Here is an 8676-nt window from a genome sequence, read left to right as displayed (position 1 = left end):
TATAGGGCCCATATTTGAACATAAACTAAGTTTCGACAATATTTAGAGATACAAAGTTTGAACCAAATCGGTTGCAATGTCTATGAGAAATCGCGCGTACCATTTTAGCGAATATTTTCGAACTTTTGTGGGGGAGGCACCGGATGGAATTGACCTATAATCACCACCTTCGAATTTCATTTTATATTCGAAGAAATGTTACAATATCCAAAGTGTGGACGAACGCAGTATTCGGTTCGAGCTCCCCAATCACTACATATGGTGTCATAGGGGTTTTTTACAACTTTCGGCCTGTTTTCTCAAGAAGTATGGATTTGCCCTTGAAAGAACTTTTACTGTCGTAATTAAGGCAGCGAACGCAAGTTGCTTCAGCAAAAATAAAAATGATTCGAGAACAGGTATTAAAGCGAATTTATCCAAAATTTTGTGTGGGAGGTACCCGAAGGAGTGAACAAATATGTGCCATATTCCAACCTGATCTATGTATATCTGGTAGATATATTAGGATGTGTAAAGTATGAACCACATCGGTCACTCCCTTTAAGAGTTATCGTGCCCACAATTTTTCCGAACATGTTTTAACTTTTGTGGGGGAGGTACATACACGAATGAGTGGACCGAAATGGCTTATCTTCGAACTTAAATTAAGTTTGCAGAGAATATTACGAAGGCCACATTTTGGACCAAATCGGCATATCTGTTCGAGAGTTATCTTGCACTCCAACCACTACACACGGTGTCATAGGGGCTTTTTTTCAACTTTCAGGCTATTTTCTCAGGAAGTATGGAGTTGCCCCTGATGAAACTTGCACCATCGTATGGGGAGCGGTGAATACAAGGTGGTACAACAAAAATCAAAGCGATTCGACAGCGGGTCCTAAACTGAACTTTTCCAACATTTTGTGTGGGAGGTACCCGAAGGAGCGTACGAGTTGGGTCCATGTTGGAACCTTATCTAAGTCTAGTAGAAATTTCGCGATGTGCAAAGTATGGACGAAATCGGTTACTCCGATTGTGCACACAAATTTTCCGAAGATTTTCGAACTTTTGTGGGGAAGGTACCGGAAGGAGTGGACCGATATTACCCATCTTCGAACTTAAACTAAGTTTGGACAAAATATTACGAAAGCCAAATTTTGGACCGAATCGGTTGATCCGTTCGAGAGTTATCGTGCGCTCCAGCCAGCCAGACAGACAGACAGACGGACGGACATGGCTAAATCAACTCCAAATTGTCTGAAACACATTTCGTCCAAACATACTTAGACCCCAAGTATGTTTGGGCGAAATGTGTTTCAGACAATTTGGAGTTGATTTAGCCATTTTCGTCCATTATTTCGATGAGGCACATTTTGCCCGTATGAAAGTGCTGAGGGTATAAAAAGATCTTCCAAATTAGAAAAACTGACACCTTCATATAAAAAAATGGAAACACATCGATTTTTGTTGTATTTTTTCTAACATTATTAAATTTTTATTTCGCTCTTTTATTCTACATTGTATGGTGTGAGAGGGAAGGGGGTCCTTTCATTTTTGTTTGTTTTTTTTTTTTTTTGAAAATAAATCTTATAATTATATTTTATTACAATAGAAAATCAATTTCCTTTAGAATATTTTGATTCGTTTATTTTGGTTTTCTCATAATACACTTCTTTCTCTGTGATGCCTCAAATTATAGGTTTAGAATTTTAAATAAGAATTTTAGACGTGGTGAAATATCAAAGAAACCCAAATATTTTTTTTTAATAAAAATATAAACATTTTTTTTTCTTTTTTAATTTTTATAACGATTTTCAATAATCAAAATTCTAATCTCAAAAAATAAATAATAATTTTTTATGATATAAATTTAATTAATTTTAAAATGGGTTTTTGTTTATATAAATTTGAATATATTTTTGTTTTTAATTTTTTTTGTGGTTTACTAAATGTATGATAGGTATGTTGTATGTATGTAGCATGGTTGTTATGATGTGGTTGTTGTTGTTTTTTTTTCACTAATAATCAATATTTATTTTATTAACTATTGTTTGGAAAATATTTGTAGTTTTTTTGTTGTTGTCGTTCTAATATATGATTTGACTGTTGTTTGTTTCCGTTTTGTTGTAACACAATTTATAATATCGTTTGTTGTTGTAGTTATGATTTGTAATTGTTGTAATAATAATTTGTAATGTTAATAATGTTGTAATACGAAATTTGTATCTTAAGGTGTTTTGTCATAAATGGGCGGGGTAGGTTGATTGGTTGGCTTTTTTTGATGGTTTTTTGAAATGATTTTTCAATTTAGGTTAGATTTTCATTGTAGGAAGGTTAAGGGTTTTGGGGGGGAAGAGAATTGTATGTTTTGTTGAATATTGTTTTTTTCGTATTTTATAAATATGTTCGGGGATGATATATGTATGTATATGATCTCTAAAACGGCATTTGTGGCTTACATGATGATTGATTTTGTAATTAATTTTAATTTTATTTATTTTGTTTATAACATTATTTTGTTGTTGTTCTTCCTTCCATTGTAATAAAGTCCTTTTTTATTTTTAAAATGATTTTTTTCTCATTTTTTAAACAATTTATTTTTTCGTTAACTACTTAACAATAAATTATTGGTTTTTTTAATTTTTTTTTATATTTTTTCATATTTAAAATATTATTTTTTCGTGGTTATTAAAAATTATCAGTTTTGTTATTCTTTTTTTTATAAAAATTTAGAATTAATGTTTTTTCTTCATTTCAAATGATTGGATTAAAAAAGTGGTTATGGATACAAATGGGTATTCAACAAAATAAGTTGTTCTGATCAGAAGGAGGTACAATTTTTAAAACTCCTTCAAACAACTATAAACTAATTATAGAGAAGCAAATGTCAATTCGGATCACTGACTAGTATGTAGTATTCAAAGGTAGCAGTCATACCATAATGTATACAGCTCGAAGAGAGGCCCCACGTTACAAGAGGGAACTCCTACACACCAGCAAGCCTTTCAAGCAGCATTGAATAGCATTCACATAGATGCAGTCACAGATACCATAAACATGCGGTTTTTGGAGAACATCCCCTATCTATTGCAACTGAACATAATCAGATGCCACAACAAACCAGGGTAGTTTAGGCTCGGAATGATGCAGTCGACTTAATTCCTATAGCGCAAGAATTTAAGACACCGTGCAACATATCTGTCCTGCATGCGGCAAAGGCCCTCACAATACGCTGCACCTTTTTAACTATCCTGCTAAACTTACTCAACTAACTACAGTAACTTTGTGACTTCAACCCACAGTCACATTCCTAAAACTGGAGATAAACCCAAAGCAAGATTATTTTGATATTCTGAAAGAAAACTCCCCGTGAGTTTTGTTTCTCTGCCGTTTCAACTTAAAAGAAAAAGTGAGAAAACTCACGGGGAGTTTTGATTCACACATAACCCCCATAATATGCGGTTACAATAACAACAACCACTAAAGAGAAAGGCGCGGCATACAGGTTACACTCCAGTCATTACCACACTGAAGCTTAGGTGAGATGTAATAGATGTCGGAAGTGGGGTTACTCTGGACTCGTCTGTGTGAGGGACTACATAGCCCACAGTAAGTCGTCGTCGTCATCAGAATACGAGAATCCCCCCAGTCTACCCACAGCATCCGCACCCACAGCACTTAACACCAACCGTTGCTGTTCCAATCCCTGAAAATCATCATTTTTGCAATTTAATTGCAATGGACTCCGAGGTAAGATCGAGGAAATAGTGGACTTCATGGATCGGAAGAATACCAAGTTCGCGGCGGTGGAGGAAACTATGCTCAACAACAACTGCAACTTACAGCGTTGTCATGGCTACAAACGTATTGAGGATGGATCGCACCTGAAGTGAGGGTCAGTTCAATACAGACCTATCTCACTTGATCCTGCCTCTAATGACACGTACATGGAATGTATGGGGGTAGCAATTAGATGTGGAAATGCCTAGGTAATGGAGCTTAACGTAAATATATCGCCAATAATTAGCTGCTCTCGCCGTTATAGACCCAACAATAGTCCGCATTTGGAAGGTCATAACCGACTAGTCATAGGGACTCATCACCTGTTCTTGCATTCAGTTCTAGGTAATGAACAGAGGAGTACGGTGCTGGCTGAGCAGATTAATAGCTCTACGTTTTGCACGGACAATGAGGACGCCCCTACCAGAATTAGCGGAGAATATTACAGTTCGCCAGACATAATGACTGACTTCCGAAACGTCAGTTGCTTTGTAGTCATGCATGAAACTAGGAGTTCTTAGATCGAGTTCCCCACTACTGCAATTTCATAAAACTACTCTAGTATGGAATCCCTAATCTAAGAACCCCTACAAAGCAACTCACTTTTCGGAAGTCAGCCAATCACAGTGTAATCTGGTCTGGCAATCCGTCATTTCTCTTATGTCTGACAATCTCCCAATAATTGTCTCCATCCGTATTCATCACCTCTGAAGGCCTAACTTTCATCAATCATGGGAAAGCTAATTGACCTAATTTCAGAAAGTCCACCTATCACCGTTTCATAGAACTTCCAAGCCTTGTGCTGTTCAGGTAGCAGAAAGGACATTACGGGACATCAGGTCAGGTGCCGCAGCTATATAGCGGCTGGTGGAATATCCAAGTTAAACCAAATTTCCCAACAGAGGTGGCGGGACTAGCAAATGAGCGTGATGAGCTTCGTCGTACGAACCTCAGTGACCCCTGAGTCAGGGAGCTGACACTGGATGTTAACAGGTTGATCGGTGAGCATAAGAGGAACAAGTGGTTAAATCATCTGAAGAGTTGCAACATTGGAGCCGAAATACGTGAATTGTGGGCAACGTTAAAGTCACTCTCGGACCCTGGGCAGAAAGAAGATAGGAACTCCGTCACTTTTGACGACATTATGCTGTCTGATCCAAAGAGGTGCGTAAGTTATTTTAATTCATAATTTGTCGGGCACCCCTGAAGTGACAAAGCAAAGAGGACGTACGTGGAATTCAGAAACAACAAGTCAGTGCCCCATAGAGTGAAACAAGGAACTGTTTAACCTCTATCTTTCCTGTATTCCACACCTTCCTGACGGCTTTGAGATCGTAACTTTTGCGAATGATTTACTATTTGGGCGTCACCTACTTCCCTCTTGTCATTTGTAAATGGCTGAACTCCTCTTTGACTGCCCTTCCCACCACTAAATCTACGGCCACTCTGTTTAACACATGACCTGTGGAATTAAGTTGAATTTATCTGAAGACTCTGGGTGTCACAATCGATAGCATGTTCACATTGTCAGCACATATCACAGCTGCCTGCGACAAGCCGAGATGTAGGAACAATATTCTACTGTCACTAGACGGCAGCACTTGGGGTGCAGATAAAAAATCTTGTTGGCCACATATCGACCGCATTATATGTGGCCAACAAGATTTTTTAAGCTATTCGGATGCATTGTGGTCCACGAATATAAGTGTAAATGGAATAACATTCAAACTTGTCATAACATCGCATTGATCGTCTGAAGCATGAGAAGACGAAGATTCTTTTAATACGGCAACATCATTGTAGTACCTACGCGGTGTTACTGTGAGGGTCATCCCAACATACGGTACAGGCCCGCACGACACAATGCACATTTTTCAACTGCTCGGCAAACCCTACTCATCAAACCCAAGTAATTTTGTGGTCTCAACCCATCGATGCGTCAACATTCCTAGACTAGAAGATAGAGCCACACCCAGATTAAGCTTGGGAAGGAACACACAAACATATGGGGGGGTTATTCTGAATGAAAATTCCCCGTGAGTTTTTTCACTTTCTCCCTCAAGTTGAAACGGCGGAAAGACAAAAGCCACGGGGAATTTTTCGTTCAGAATAACCCCCATCATATTTTGTTATAACAACAACAAACACAACTTCGTCGCATCTCAAAGCCGCACATTTATCAATGCTGAGAAAACCAACGAGCTTCTTTTTACTGAGGTTCATCTAACAGAAAACATTTTCTATAAAACCATCACTGCTGCAGGCGATCTTTGTTCGTCTACAAAGGCTCCCTTCAGCTTGTCTATATAGTCGCACAGGTCGTTTATAAAGACATACATAGGTGCGTCTACAATGATGTCCATCCGGACATCTACAAAAGACTCCCTTTAACTCGTCTATATAGGGTCACTTCTGTTCGTCTATAAAGACTTCCATCGGGACGTATATAAAGTCGGTTCAGTACGTCTATAAATACTTTCTTCAGCTCTTCTATAGACATCCTTCACCTCATCTATAAAGACTCAATTCAGCTTGTCTATAAAGAAACATTCAAGCTGTCTATAAAAGGCTCTCTTCAGCTGGTCTAAAAATACTCTTTTCAGCTCGTCTATAAAGACTCCCTTCAGTTCGCCTATAAAAAACTACTTTAGATCGTCTATACTCACTTTAGCTCGTCTATAAAGACTCACTTCAGCGCGTCTATTAGACTCTCTTCAGCTCGTCTTGGAGACTCCCTTCTACACGTCTATAAAGACTAAATTCAGTTCGCCTATAAAAACCTACTTTAGATCGTCTATAAATACTCACTTTATAAAGCTCGTTTATAAAGACTCACTTCAGCGCGTCTATAAGACTCCCTTCAGCTCGTCTATGAAGACTCCCTTCAGCACGTCTATAAAGACTCACTTCAGCTCGTTTATAAAGACTCACTTCAGTACGTTTATAAAGACTCACTTCAGCGCGTCTATAAGACTCCCTTCAGCTCGTCTATGGAGACTCCCTTCAGCACGTCTATAAAGACTCACTTCAGCTCGTCTATTATGAAGACTCACTTCAGCTTATTTATAAAGACTCACTTCTGCGCGTCTATAAGACTCCCTTCAGCTCGTCTATGGAGACTCCCTTCAGCACGTCTATAAAGACTCACTTCAGCTCGCATATAAAGACTCTTTTCAGCTCGTCTATAAAAACTCCCTTCAGTTCGTTTAAAAAGACTCATTTCAGCACGTCTATAAAGACTAAATTCAGTTCGTCTGCAAAGACTACCTTCAGTTCGTCTCACTTCAGCGCGTCTATAAGACTCCCTTCAGCTCGTCTACAGAGACCCTTTCAGCACGTCTATAAAGGCTCACTTCAGTTCGTATATAAAGACTCACTTCAGCTCGTCTATTAAGACTCACTTCAGCTCGTCTATGAAGACTCACTTCAGCTCATCTATAAAGACTCACTTTATCTCGTCTATAAAGACTTAGTTTAGCTCGTCTATAAAGACTCACTTCAGCTCATCTATAAAGACTCACTTCAGACTTCCTTCAGTACGTCTGAAAAGACTCACTTCAGCTGTTCTATAAAGGCTCCCTTAAGCTCGCCCATAAAGACTCTGAAGAGTGTCTATAAAGACTTACTTCAGTTTCGCTTTAAAATTAAACTTCAGGTCATCTTTAAATGCCCAACAGAGGTTTTGGAAGTTTTTCAGAACAACAGGCCCGCAGGTATGCTAATCATTTTCTTTCACTAAATAGAAAAATTAAAATTATTACGTGTATGCTGATATTCCATTCTCAAATTATATCGGTTTGGTTAACATAAATCCCTTGGTTATTGCTTATTTAGATGCAGAAGCTTACATTAATTAAATAGCTTATCTATCTTAATAAATTTTATATATGTGTAAATAAAAGCTGTTAAAGTATATTAATGAACATTTCTTACTTCGTTTGCGGAAAAAAAATGCATTTGCTTCAGTTTGACTTGAGTTAAGTTTGCTTTACTTAAATAGCATAAAATTTGTTCATTTTTTGTGTATTGCATAAAAACATAACCTAAAAAGATTTTCAGCAGTATCAGTGTTTAAAATTAAATTATTTGTTTGTTTTTGTTTATATATCGTTTTTATTGGTTTTCATTGGTTTTAGTGAACGGCTTCGAATCACAATCAAAAGTTGTTTTGATCTTAAAGAAAATAAATTTGTTAAACATATACAAGATACATATTTTTGTTCCTTTTAAACAATTGATGAAATTATGATTGTTGTTTATAGGCTTAAATTATAATTATGTTTATTAAAAAGGTTGTTGTTTTTGCTTATATACTTAAACATAATAGTGATGTGTATTGCAGTGTGTGAGTGAGGGATACAAACTAAAAAATATAAAAAAGTATATTTTATAAAAAATAAACAAAAAATAATTTATGTGTTTGTACATTTTTTTAAAAAACAGTAAAAACTTATGAAAACTATAATCTCAGTGCAAAATAATATATGTAGTAAAAATTAATAAAATAAAAAAACAACAAATACATAGTGAGGACATACAAGATTGTACAGGATTATAATTAATTATATGTATGTATATAAAGTAATATCATTAAAAAGATTTGTTCTTTTTCAATGGCCAATGATAATCGACATTGGTTAATCTGCAGTTCTCCTCCTGCATCTGCAGTTATAAAGACTCACTTTTGCTCGTCTATAAAGACTTACTTTAGCTCGTCTATAAAGACTCACTTTAGCTCGTCTATAAAGACTCACTTTAGCTCGTCTATAATGACTCACTTTATATCGTCTATAAAGACTACATTCAACTCGTCTATTAAGACTCCCTTCAACTCGCCTGTGAAGACTGCCTTCTGTTCGTCTATAAAGACTCACTTCAGCTCGTCTATAAAGACTCACTTTAGCCCATCTAAAAATG

The 8676-nt window shown here is 36.7% G+C and overlaps 1 protein-coding gene across 1 annotated transcript in view; it reads right to left on the bottom strand.

Annotated features, from left to right (window-relative positions):
* Window positions 1–2662: 2662 nt before the first annotated feature.
* Window positions 2663–8676, bottom strand: part of LOC141402651 (uncharacterized) — a 61399-nt gene continuing 55385 nt past the window's right edge. Inside the window, exon 13 of the mRNA XM_073984413.1 lies at window positions 2663–2691. The gene's annotated coding sequence lies outside the window, so the exon portion shown is untranslated. The remainder of the gene's footprint in view (window positions 2692–8676) is intronic.

Source organism: Musca autumnalis, unplaced genomic scaffold (genome assembly GCF_047663935.1).
Source record: "Musca autumnalis isolate F117 unplaced genomic scaffold, ASM4766393v1 scaffold_1, whole genome shotgun sequence".
NCBI lineage: Eukaryota > Metazoa > Arthropoda > Insecta > Diptera > Muscidae > Musca > Musca autumnalis.
This window is presented reverse-complemented; position numbering and strand designations above follow the sequence as displayed.